Here is a 13,701-nt window from a genome sequence, read left to right on the forward strand (position 1 = left end):
GTTCTATTACTATATACATTAGTCATGTACTTTGACATCACTGTCTGCATTATCCATGTATTGTTCTATCACTATGTACATTAGCCATGTACTATGTGAATTATCCATGTATTGTTCTATTACTATGCACATTGTCCATGTACTATGTGAATTATCCATGTATTCTTCTATCCCTATGTAGATTAGCCATATACTATGTGAATTATCCATGTATTGTTCTATTACTATGCACATTGTCCATGTACTATGTGAATTATCCATGTATTCTTCTATCCCTATGTAGATTAGCCATATACTATGTGAATTATCCATGTATTGTTCTATCACTATGCACATTGTCCATGTACTATGACATGACTGTGAGGATTACCCATGTATTGTTCCACCACTATGTACAGTACATAAGTCAGGTACTATGACATCACTGTCTGCATTATCCATGTATTGTTCTACCATTATGTACATTGTCCATGCATTGATCCATCTCTATGTAAATTAGCCATGTATTATGACATTACCTGGCACATTATCCATGATAATCATGAGCTGTTCATGTTGTGAACGTGCAACTGAAGGTACGAGAGAAGGATAGTCAGCTCACCACACCTGCTACTGAAGGTAATCATGGTGGATTTCAATAGGGATTTTAATAGGTATAAACGAATCAGGCTGCAGGCTTTGAAGTCTGTGCCGCTCCTCTCCGGGTGCCAGGAAAAGCTGGATCCAGTCCTCAGAAATGTCTCGCTCCTCCCTAGTTTTCCACCTTGGGGTGGGTGTGATGTGCCTGAAAACAATTATCTTAATGGTCCCACAAAAGATGTGATCAGCCAATGAACAAGCATTATCTCATTCATTGGCTGATCTCTGACCCTTACACACAGGTTAATTATCAGGAATGAGCTTTCCTATGAGCGTTTGTGTATTGTGTCACTATCCTTCTTTATCTAGGATTCCATCTGAGCAATAGATCTGTCATTAACCTGCCTGCCCTCCAATGATAATGAGATGAGATGATTCCGATAATCCGTCCTAGTTTATACAGCAGAGCTGACAAATGAGCTGCAGATATAAAGACATGTCAACCTATTGTCTGCTCCAGATCTATATATATATAGTGGACAGTAAAAAATATATGGGCAGCAACTGAACAGTTAGTTCTTGAAGTTGGAGACATGGGAGAATGTTAAGATCTGAGCTTACCGTCACAGTCTGTTAAGATTGTGATGGTTAGCTGACTGTGTCAGAGCATCCCCAGTTTAAGTCTCGTGTGATGTTCCCAGTATGCTATGGTTAATACCTACCAAAGTATGGTATTCCCATCTTAACTAATGTATGTAAACCCGTAGGCCTCGAAAAGTTATATATTTTAGCACATACATTACATTTATTTAGCAAACTGGCCTCCTCCTCCTAATATGCCACTTTTTCCCTCCCATAGTGGAGAGTTCTGTGGTCTGGCTGGTGTATATATAGCTTTATTACACATATTATATGATAAATATTATACAGTATTTATCATGGCTTTTACACCTTTTTGGGGTAATTATTCTCAATTTGTGTCCTTTTTTTGGTGTAATGGAATTCATTTATTCAGCAGGTGAATACGTTTGACTGCTATTTTTTTTTTATTATTCACCGAATTGAACGTAAAGCAGTTTTTTAAACCGTCCAGTTGTATTAGAGTAATTTATTGATGCTCAAAATTTTATTTTTATCTATATCTATCTATCTATCTATCTATCTATCTATATATCTCAGTCCAACCACTGCTTTTAGAGCAGAATGGTGGTTGTCAACAATGGGAGGGAAGGACCAGTATATCAGAAGTAGGCTAAATGAATGTTTTTGCAAAAAGATTTAATTTGAGGAGTCCTACGAGCAGGGGCGTAGCTAATATCTCATGGGCCCTGATGCAAAGGGTCAACTTGGATCCCCCTCCGACACACACACACACAATGCCACATCGCCCCAAACCTATCCCCCATGCAGGAATGTGATAATTTAGTATTGACAATGCTGTACACGAATTCACCACATTTTTTTATATTGTGAAAACAGGGGTGATTTCAGTTATTACTATGGGTGGAATTTATTAATATTTTTAAAAATGTTTTTAATATTTTTATACACTTTTTTAAGTTGATGCATACTGATTAATGCAGTTCTCAGGGTACCCAGGAGATGTTGGGTGCAGTAGTGTATATTACATCTTATATACAGCAGGTTATTCAGGAGATGTTGGGTGCAGTAGTATATAGTGTTACATGTAATATACAGCAGGTTATCCAGGAAATGTTGGGTGCAGTAGTATATAGTGTTACATGTAATATACAGCAGGTTATCCAGGAAATGTTGGGTGCAGTAGTATATAGTGTTACATGTAATATACAGCAGGTTATCCAGGAAATGTTGGGTGCAGTAGTATATAGTGTTACATGTTATATACAGCAGGTTATCCAGGAGATGTTGGGTGCAGTAGTGTATAGTATTACATGTTATATACAGCAGGTTCTCCAGGAGATGTTGGGTGCAGTAGTGTATATTAAATGTTATATACAGCAGGTTATCCAGGAGATGTTGGGTGCAGTAGTATATAGTGTTACATGTAATATACAGCAGGTTATCCAGGAAATGTTGGGTGCAGTAGTATATAGTGTTACATGTTATATACAGCAGGTTATCCAGGAGATGTTGGGTGCAGTAGTATATAGTGTTACATGTTATATACAGCAGGTTATCCAGGAGATGTTGAGTGCAGTAGTGTATAGTATTACATGTTATATACAGCAGGTTCTCCAGGAGATGTTGGGTGCAGTAGTGTATATTACATGTTATATACAGCAGGTTATTCAGGAGATGTTGGGTGCAGTAGTGTATACTATACATTATATACAGCAGGTTATCCAGGAGATGTTGGGTGCAGTAGTATATAGTGTTACATGTAATATACAGCAGGTTATCCAGGAAATGTTGGGTGCAGTAGTATATAGTGTTACATGTTCTATACAGCAGGTTATCCAGGAGTTGTTGGGTGCAGTAGTGTATAGTATTACATGTTATATACAGCAGGTTCTCCAGGAGATGTTGGGTGCAGTAGTGTATATTACATGTTATATACAGCAGGTTCTCCAGGAGATGTTGGTGCAGTAGCGTATATTACATGTTAAATACAGCAGTTATCCAGGGGATATTGGGTGCAGTAGTGTATACTATACATTATATACAGCAGTTATCCAGGGGATATTGGGTGCAGTAGTGTATATTACATGTTACTGTATATACAGCAGGTTGGCCAGGAGATGTTGGGTGAAGTAGTGTATGTTACATGTTATATACAGCAGGTTCTCCAGGAGATGTTGGGTGCAGTAGTGTATACTACATGTTATATACAGCAGGTTATCCAGGAGATGTTGGGTGCAGTAGTATATAGTGTTACATGTTATATACAGCAGGTTCTCCAGGAGATGTTGGGTGCAGTAGTATATAGTGTTACATGTTATATACAGCAGGTTTTTCAGGAGATGTTGGGTGCAGTAGTATATAGTGTTACATGTTATATACAGCAGGTTCTCAAGGAGATGTTGGGTGCAGTAGTGTATGTTACATCTTATATACAGCAGGTTATCTATGAGTCTCCTAGATAACCTGCTGTATATAAGATGTAATATATATATATATATATATATATATATATATTCCCCTCCTTAACTACATAATAAAAAAATCATTTATAATAATAATGAAGAAAATATATATATATTTTCACTTTAACTATTAAAATATTTTTTTTCTTCTCTTAACTTAATGATAAAATAAATAAATAATAGTTAATAATAATAAAAATATATATATTTTTTTTCTCTCCTTAACTAAAGCTGCTGCCTGTTACTATACAGTCAAGCAGAGGCAACAGCTTTAGTGGCTCCAAAACTTCTGCCCCACACAATAACAGACAGTCCCACCAGCAGCTCAGCAGCAGCAGATCTAGTGACACTGTAAGTAGTCATTGTGTCATTGTCACTGCTGCTGGCTTCTCTTTGTCTGGTCACCTACCCTCTGCTGGGCTCTACACATTTGCTGCTCTGATCAGGAAATGGAGATGAATGGAGGCCAAGGCTCCACCTCCTCTTCTTCCTCCCACCGGCGTCGGGTTTCTGGTGACGTCATCATGCAGAACAGTGAGTTTCCCCGTACTTCCGGTCCTGGTGCTGCAGACTGCCTATGCGGGGCTAGAGGGTCGGCTGGGTCCCGTGGGATTTTATTTTTAGTGAGAGGTGGCAGGAGGAGAGCAGGCTGCCTCCGGCGGGCTCCCTTTCACTTCTCATTTTGTCCGGGCCCCATACACCAGTACCGCCAGTACTGCCCTGATGGCAGCCGTGGAGAGGGGCCTCGGCGGAGAGGTGAGACGGGCCCCAAGCGCGCTATTTAGCAGCAGCTTGCTGCATTCATGGGTCTTTGTGATCCCTGGCTGCATGGATGGGCTTCTGCATTAAAGTTGGGGATAAAGAGAGGTGGCGGAGGCCCGTGCGGCCATGGCGACTGCTGTAGCTACGCCACTGCCTATGAGTATAGCTATATAAGTTGAGATGGAAAATAACTCTTTAGCCCTTTCTTCTGTTTGTTTACATGAAGCTTATTAAATGGGTTATCCAGCAGAAATCCTTTTCTTTCAAATCAGCTGGTTTCAGAAAGTTATACAGATTAGTAATTTACTTCTATTTAAAAATCTCAAGTCTTCCTATACTTGTCAGCTTCTGTATGTCCTGCAGGAAGTGGTGTATCATTTTCAGTCTGACACAGTGCTCTCTACTCCCACCTCTGTCCATGTCAGGCAATGTCCACAGCAGGAGAGGTTTTCTATGAGGATTTGCTACTGCTCTGGATAGTTCCTGTCTTGGACAGAGGTGGCAGCAGAGAGCACTGTGTCAGACTGGAAGGAATACACCACTTCCTGCAGGACATACAGCAGCTGATAAGTATGGGAAGGATTGAGATTTTTAAATAGAAGTAAATTACAAATCTTTCTAGCTGGATAACCCCTTTAATTTGACTTTAGTCATACTGAGCAATTGTTTAACATTTGGATTTTGCAGCCACTCCCTATATTTGCTGATCTCTAATAAATCATGTCTTTTCTTTACTTTAGTAGGCCCAATCTTTTATTCATTTATTTATTTATAAAAGTAACAACATTGATTGACCTTGACTCTGGATACCATACTTACCCGCTGTATGTCCCTCAGAAGTGGAATTTGTTTTCTGAAAGTAGAGAATAGAATGGAAGATGAAATGGTCAGTAATGAATCATAATTTTGTTATGTTCCATTTTCTTAATGTGGAAAAGAAAATAAAGAATAAAGTGAAAATTGAATAATGGAAACATTCCAGTCGGATTTTCATGTACACAGTTTGCTTCTGCTTCTTCCATTAACACTGTCTTCAATTACGAAAAGCAAGGAGACATTGGGACTTAGTAATATGTATGGATGATTCCAGTGTAAAGTGATTGGATGATGAAACATTAAATGAGCAGGGCTCTTATATATCAGCCAGAGTACAAATCTGCAGCAAAGAGCACCTCTTCTCTTAAAGGACCTAGTTCGCTCGTGCAATTGTCCACTGATTTAAATAAAACTGTGTAAAAATTAAATAGGCATTCTGGAAAAAATTTACTTTACCCCTATTTACAGGATAGGGGAAAAGTAGGAGATTGCGGGGAGTCCAACCCCTGAACCCCACCGGCTCTGTTATGAATAGAGCCCTTGGTCGGCACGCGACCTGCGGCTCTATTCGTTCCTATGGAGTGACTGTAAGAGCAGAGTACAGAGCCTTTTCGCCGCACTCGTCTCTTTCCGTCACTTCATAGGAACAAATAGAGCCGGGGGTCACATGCTGACCCAGGGCTCTATTCATAACAGTAGTGAAGAAAATCCCAGCACTCACCAAATCAAGTTATACTTATTTTATTCTGTGCAAAACTTCTGATGAAGTCTATACACCGAAACACGTCCTCCTGTACTCTATTATGTTTTGTACAGAATGAAATAAGCATAACTTGATTTGGTGATGTCAGGTAGGGGGTCTGGGAAAACAAGACGAGTGCAGCCCTAGAACTGGCACCCACCCCAGCTGGCCCTACCTGCTTGCCGCGACAGCTCTAAACAGCTGCGGACAACTGGGCGGCGTTCCCTAACCTGGCAAAGTGCATACACGAAAAACAGAGACAAGACTAACAAACAAGCAAGGGAAAGTCAGAGGTCCGAGTCGGTAACAGCCAGTCAGTATAGGTACAAAATCGTGATCCAAAGAATAGTCGAGGTCCAAGCCAAAAGGTCAGGTATCGGAAGTACAAAGTCAGAGTAATTCTAGGTCAAGATACACAGGAGGAACCAGGTTCTATCGCAGGCAAGAGCACAGGTCTGATATTTATTCAGCCTGGAGTCCCAGCCCCAGACTTGATTGGGGCTGAGGATCCAGGTCCTGCCAGATACAGAAAGCTAACTGGTAAGTCAGCTGTCAATCAATAATCAGTGCACACACCCAACACATATGCTGAACAGCCAGGGGAGTGAAACCTTGGCCTCTGCTATAACAAAGAACAGTATGTGAAAAACATGTGAAGCATTATGGCTGAAAAAGCCGAGCCGAGCGCACTACCCGAGTCCTAACAGAACCCCTCCCCCTGAGGAGGGGCCTCCGGACCCTCACGAGGACCTCCAGGTCTGGTGGGATGCTTATCATAAAAAATTTTTATCAAATCCGGGGCATGGAGATCTCGTGCAGTTACCCATGTGCGCTCCTCTGGGCCGTACCCCTTCCAGTGTACCAGATATTGTATGGTTCTGCGAACCCTTCTTGAGTCTAAAATTCTTTCTATTTCATACTCGAGTTCACCTTGGTCTACAACTGGAAGAGGCGGCGGACTAGTAACTGTTGGAGGAATGTACTTCTTGATCAGGCTTTTATGAAATACTGGGTGAATTTTCAATGACTGAGGCAACTGTAATTTAAAAGATACAGGATTTATGATTTCCACTATAGAAAAGGGACCAATATACCTGGGGGCGAATTTGGCTGAAGGTACTCGTAGACGCAAGTTCTTTGTCGATAACCATACCTTTTCTCCCACCACATACTGAGGACCAGGACGGCGTCTGCGATTAGCATAATGTGTTTGTTTTTGCTGGGACACGGTTAGAGTCGTCAGACTCTCCGCCCAAACTGTGCACAGTTTTTTGTACAGTTCTTGGACAGAAGAAAAGTGTGACTCTAGATTAGGTACCGCAGAGAACCTAGGATGAAAACCATAGTTACAATAGAGGGGGGTTTGTTGAGTGGAAGTGTTGACATGGTTGTTTAAAGCGAACTCTGCCATGGGTAAATATTCAGACCACGTGTGTTGATTATCAGATATAAAACATCTTAAATATTGTTCCAGGGACTGATTGGTACGTTCAGTTTGGCCATTGGTTTCAGGATGAAATGCAGATGAAAATGACAGAGATATGTTGAGCAGTTCACAGAAGGCCCTCCAAAACCTGGACACAAACTGTACCCCTCAGTCCGAGACAATGTTGGTAGGTATCCCGTGCAACCGGAGGATGTGACGAGTAAACAGTTTGGCCAGGGTTTTGGCAGTAGGCAACTTTTTTAAAGCAATAAAATGACACATTTTACTGAATCGATCTACAACCACCCAGATGACAGTCTTACCCTTTGAGGGGGGAAGATCGGTTATGAAGTCCATCGATAGATGGGACCAAGGGCGAGTCGGCAATGGCAGAGGCTGGAGCAGACCTTCAGGCAGGGATCTTGGGGTTTTTGCTCGGGCACATACGTCACAGGATTTAACGTATTCCCGTACATCCCTCTGCCACGAAGGCCACCAGCAAGAACGAGACAAGAGATAACCAGTCCCAGCTATCCCTGGGTGACCAGCCAGTGTAGACGCATGTATCTCCTTTAATACTGCTAATCTAAGGTGTACAGGGACGAACAGTTTATCAGAAGGTAGATCAGCAGGCGCATCATTTTGAGATCTCAAAATTTCCTCTTTAAGATTAACAGACACACTGGCAACCACAATACCTGGAGATAGGATGTTTTTGGGTTCCTTCTCAGGCACATAACAAACACCAAAGCTCCGAGATAAGCCATCCGCCTTGACATTTTTTGACCCAGGACGATATGTGACAATAAAATTAAAACGGGCAAAGAATAAAGCCCAGCGGGCTTGACGTGGGTTTAACCTCTTTGCCTTATCCAGGTATAGCAGGTTTTTATGGTCAGTTAAAACAGTTACTTGATGTTTTGCCCCCTCCAGGAAATGTCTCCACTCCTCAAAGGCCCACTTGATGGCCAACAGCTCCCGGTTACCAATATCGTAGTTAATTTCAGAGGTGGAGAATTTCCTGGAAAAGTATGCAACTGGTCTCAGATTAGTAAACGTCTCTCTACCCTGAGACAACACTGCTCCGACCCCCGTCTCAGACGCATCCACTTCTACCACGAATGGCAGATCTAGGTCAGGATGGACCAATACGGGAGCGGATGAAAAACTCTTTTTCAGTTTAGTAAAGGCTTGTTCTGCCTCAGGAGACCAGGAGGTTGGATCTGCACCCTTTTTTGTCAGCTCTGTGAGAGGTTTTACCACTAGTGAGAAGTTTCGGATAAACTTTCTATAAAAGTTTGCAAACCCCAAAAACCTTTGCACCTCTTTCAAGGTGGTGGGCCGCACCCACTCCAGAACCGCTGACACTTTTTTAGGGTCCATTTGTACAGACTCTGGCGTTAAAATGTACCCTAAAAATGCAACCTCCTTGACACCAAACAGGCACTTAGACAACTTGGCACAAAGAGAGTTTTTCCGAAGCCTAGATAACACCTCACGGACATGTTTAACATGAGATTCCCAGTCGGGGGAATAAATGAGAATGTCATCCAGGTAAATGACTACATATTGGCCAAACAAATCTCGAAATAGGTCATTGACAAACCTTTGAAAGACTGCAGGGGCATTACTCAACCCGAAGGGCATCACCAGATATTCAAAATGCCCTTCGGGAGTGTTAAATGCCGTCTTCCATTCATCACCTTCCCTGATCCGGATCAAATTGTAGGCGCCCCGTAGGTCTATTTTGGAAAACCAACGGGCACCTACCACCTGGTTCAGAAGATCGGGGATCAAGGGAAGGGGGTGTTGGTCCTTTATGGTGATTTTATTTAGCTCCCTGTAGTCGATACAGGGACGCAAACCACCATCTTTCTTCACTACGAAGAAGAAGCCAGCACCCATGGGTGACACCGAGGGCCGAATGTGACCCTTCCTCAGGCTGTCCTGTATGTACTGGCGCATCGACTCTCGCTCAGGGGGAGACAAGTTAAAAATACGGCCTTTAGGGAACTTGGCCCCTGAAACGAGATCGATAGCACAGTCATACGGACGGTGGGGAGGCAAGGCGTCAGCAATGGCCTCATCAAACACATCGGAGAAATCAGAGATAAATTCTGGAACGTGATGATCATTCACAGTACAGACAACAGGGTCAACATGAAACAGATGAGAACCACAGGAGCTACCCCACTTAACTAGCTCGGTGGTCCTCCAGTCAAATACCGGGTTATGTTGACGTAGCCATGGTAATCCTAGTATGATATCAGCGGCTAGCTTATCTAAAACAAAGAAAGAAATTTCTTGACGGTGAAGACACCCAAGCTGCATGGAAATCTCAGGAGTACGAAATTTAACTGATCCACCCCTTAGAGGGGCAGAATCCGCACCCGCCACTGTGAAGGGACAGCATAGTGGAACCAAGTCCAGACCTAGCGACTCCGCTACAGAGGTACAAATGAAGCTCAGGGCGGCACCTGAGTCAATCATAGCAAAGCACGAAAGAACAAAATCCTTAGACATTAAAGTCACAGGCAGAAGAAATTTATCACATTTTTTGGGAGGTACCTGTGTGCTTGAGTGACCCTCCGGACCATCACTCAAGCACTGGAGTTTCCCGACTTCTGTGGAGGCTTGGACGGACAGTTCTTCAAGTAGTGACTCGGTTTCCCACAGTATAAAAAGAGAGAGTGCTCCAGGCGATATCTCCTTCGGGCCGAGGCAGATCCCAAGACCATAGGCACATCAGAGGTCATGGGAGGAGGAGATGTCTCTGTCACTTTGGGAAAGGGTTTGGGAAGCTGGCTGGACCTTGACTGTATGTTAGTCACCCCCATCTTTTCTCGTTTTTTCTCCCTTAGTCTCCGGTCAATGGTTATGGCTAGTGTCATGTAAGCACTAAGGGAGTCAGGGGTAGGGTGACTAACCATGACATCTTTTATGGGGTCAGAGAGACCCTGTTGAAACAAGGTCTTCAAGGGAGAATCCTGCCATCCAGTCAGGGTGCACCACTGGCGGAATTCGGAGCAGTATTCTTCCGCGGTGCGACGTCCCTGCTGGATGGTCAAAAGATGGGATTCTGCCACGGCGACCCGGTTTGGATCATCATATATCTGGCCCAGGGAGGAAAAGAATGTTTCCACAGAATTCCACTCCGGAGCCCCAGGAGCAAGGGCCAAGGCCCAATCCTGGGGCGGACATTGAAGGAGGGAAATGACCAGAGCAACCCTTTCGGCGTCGGAGACGAAAGGGTTAAAACGGAAATACAGATAGCATGACTCCCTGAAAGTCCGAAATTTGTCCGTATTTCCATCAAACCGGTCAGGTAGTACCATTTTGGTCTTATGTTGTACTACCTGAACCGGTGCTGTCACAGGGGTCTGTGCCACAGGAGACGTAGACGTAGCCTGAGACAGATTGTCCACCCGGCTGGACAACTGAGCCACTAAACCGGCTACGCCCTTGAGCTGGGTGGTCAACTCATCAAGGCGGTCGGCGACTGTAGTATCAGTACTCATGCCGAACCGCCGGGAGTGACTTAGGTAATGGCCTGCGATAATGTCAGGTAGGGGGTCTGGGAAAACAAGACGAGTGCAGCCCTAGAACTGACACCCACCCCAGTTGGCCCTACCTGCTTGCCGCGACAGCTCTAAACAGCTGCGGACAACTGGGCGGCGTTCCCTAACCTGGCAAAGTGCATACATGAAAAACAGAGACAAGACTAACAAACAAGCAAGGGAAAGTCAGAGGTCCGAGTCGGTAACAGCCAGTCAGTATAGGTACAAAATCGTGATCCAAAGAATAGTCGAGGTCCAAGCCAAAAGGTCAGGTATCGGAAGTACAAAGTCAGAGTAATGCTAGGTCAAGATACACAGAAGGAACCAGGTTCTATCGCAGGCAAGAAATGAGAGCACAGGTCTGATATTTATTCAGCCTGGAGTCCCAGCCCCAGACTTGATTGGGGCTGAGGATCCAGGTCCTGCCAGATACAGAAAGCTAACTGGTAAGTCAGCTGTCAATCAATAATCAGTGCACACACCCAACACCTATGCTGAACAGCCAGGGGAGTGAAACCTTGGCCTCTGCTATAACAAAGAACAGCAGAGCTGAGTATGTGAAAAACATGTGAAGCATTATGGCTGAAAAAGCCGAGCCGAGCGCACTACCCGAGTCCTAACAGGTGAGTTCCGGTATTTTCTTCTCTACTGTTATGAATATAGGGTGGGGGAGCGAAATGGCAAGTGATGCTGGCCCAGCACTGGGATACTTAACCCTAGGTGAAAAGCATTGGTTTTACTGTCTAAGCCATCAGAAGCTGATCTGCTAACTCATTGAAAAACAGTAGCTTTAGCCCCACCTATAATCAGTTTTTTCTCCTTCTGGCAAATAGAGAAAGTATAGAGAACTAGTTATATGTTATCAATAGGATAGAAATAAGCACAAAATGTTTTCATTATACTTAGTTACAACACAAGGTCCTAAACATCTGTAAGGAATCAGTGAACAGTTCTAATGCAATTTCTGGGTACTGACATTAAGCTTACTGTGCACTGTACTATACACTGAAATAAAGCAGGCCTTCAGATAGTCTAGCGCTATTAAAAAGGTCTAAGTTTACCATCCAATAGGAAGATAATTTATCTTCAGCACTGTACATTTCATAGTCTGTAAGCATCATAAATTAATGTACGCAGCAGCAAGCTGAAGTAGTTGCCAAAAACGACATTTTAGCAATGCAAAGCTTTTAGATTTTCTTATCTTACGCAAGAAGCATTAGAATGAACCAGTAGTGGAGACGAAATCTCTAAAGTGCTGTAGGGTGGACAAGTCGTGAAACAGACAATGGCATAAACCACCCAAAGGAACATTAACAAAATTATGGGATAGTAAAATACAACAATGTGATATGAATACTAGCAAAGAGATACAAGTTTCTAATTTTTATCTTACATTTGAAAATAATTAAAAAAAAAGAATTTAGAGGATGTGTTTTCTTTATCCCAGTGGTTCACCCTCTATCTGATATACTAATCAAGCAAGGAGCAGCAGGGGATTGGGGTAGGTGAGTACAGGTGGTATTTCATGGGACGATTATTGTTCAAAAAATCGTTAGATCGTTCGGTTTTGAATGATAATTGTTTAGTGTAATGGCAGACAACGATTAAACGACCAATGAGAAACGACCAATAGAATTTGGACCTATTTTTATCGTTGATCGTTTGCAAATCGTTCGCATGAATCCAGTAGCGACGGCAGGACGACCGCAAGAACAATTATAAGTAATGAACATCGTTCCGTGTAATTGGGTGAACGATTTTGGGTGGTTCACTATAGCAGTCGTTTATGATCGTTGATCGTCGAAAAATCGCTTTTTGTAATAGTACCCTATAGCTTCTTTCTTTTTATTCTTACATCATCCATAGACATTTTTTCCCAGACAATCCCTTCAACCTTTGTAAATTAAATGAAAATGAGTAAAACAAAAGTTTTAGTAAGATGTCTTTGAAATATATAATTCTTTAAAGAGAAACTAAAAAGAAGAAGACTCTAGCCTGCTATTATATTCCCATACGGTCCCTGAGAATGAGGATAATTTTTTTACCTTACATAATTTTAACTAAATCTTTACTTTAATCAATATGTAAATTAGACGATTTAGTGCACTGGGGGATGGCCTAGTGCCCTGCACCACCGATCTACCCCATGGCACTTTAGCACTTTGCAGTGATGTTATTCCGTCACTTATCACTGCAGAGCACTGCATGGATTCATGTGGAGGGGCGGGCCGATGGGGCAGATTAGTGAACTAAGGATTGTAATCCCACCTCTAGTGCAGCAAACCATCTAATTTACATATTGCTTAAAGAAAAGATTAAGCAAAAATGGCCATCAGGATGAAGGAAAGAAAATTACATTGCATCACAATCTTCTAACCTGCTTTTAATTTCCCTCTAAAGATCAAGAGCTGTATATTTTAGGTACATCTTCCCAAAATTTTGTTTTAATAATTTTAAAATTTGAATTTATAAAGGTTAAACTGGTTGTTTGGGGACTAAAATTTTCATACGGCTGTGAGTGGCATAAAGATAAAAAAAAAAAGATCTGTACTTACCTTTCCCACTCCCCCACAGCTGCCGTGCACATGCTTCCTGCTCATCACTACTACTTCCTGGTTCGTGGTGACAGGTCATCCCCAGAAACTTTGCCATTTGGTTGAGTAGATATTTTGCTGGGTGGGTATTTTTATGGAGACAACATAAAAACAGAAAGCCCTTGTAGTAAGCGGGGTCCTGAGGCATCGGTGCAGCAGC

This window comes from Dendropsophus ebraccatus, chromosome 3, assembly GCF_027789765.1.
Source record: "Dendropsophus ebraccatus isolate aDenEbr1 chromosome 3, aDenEbr1.pat, whole genome shotgun sequence".
Taxonomy (NCBI): Eukaryota; Metazoa; Chordata; class Amphibia; order Anura; family Hylidae; genus Dendropsophus; species Dendropsophus ebraccatus.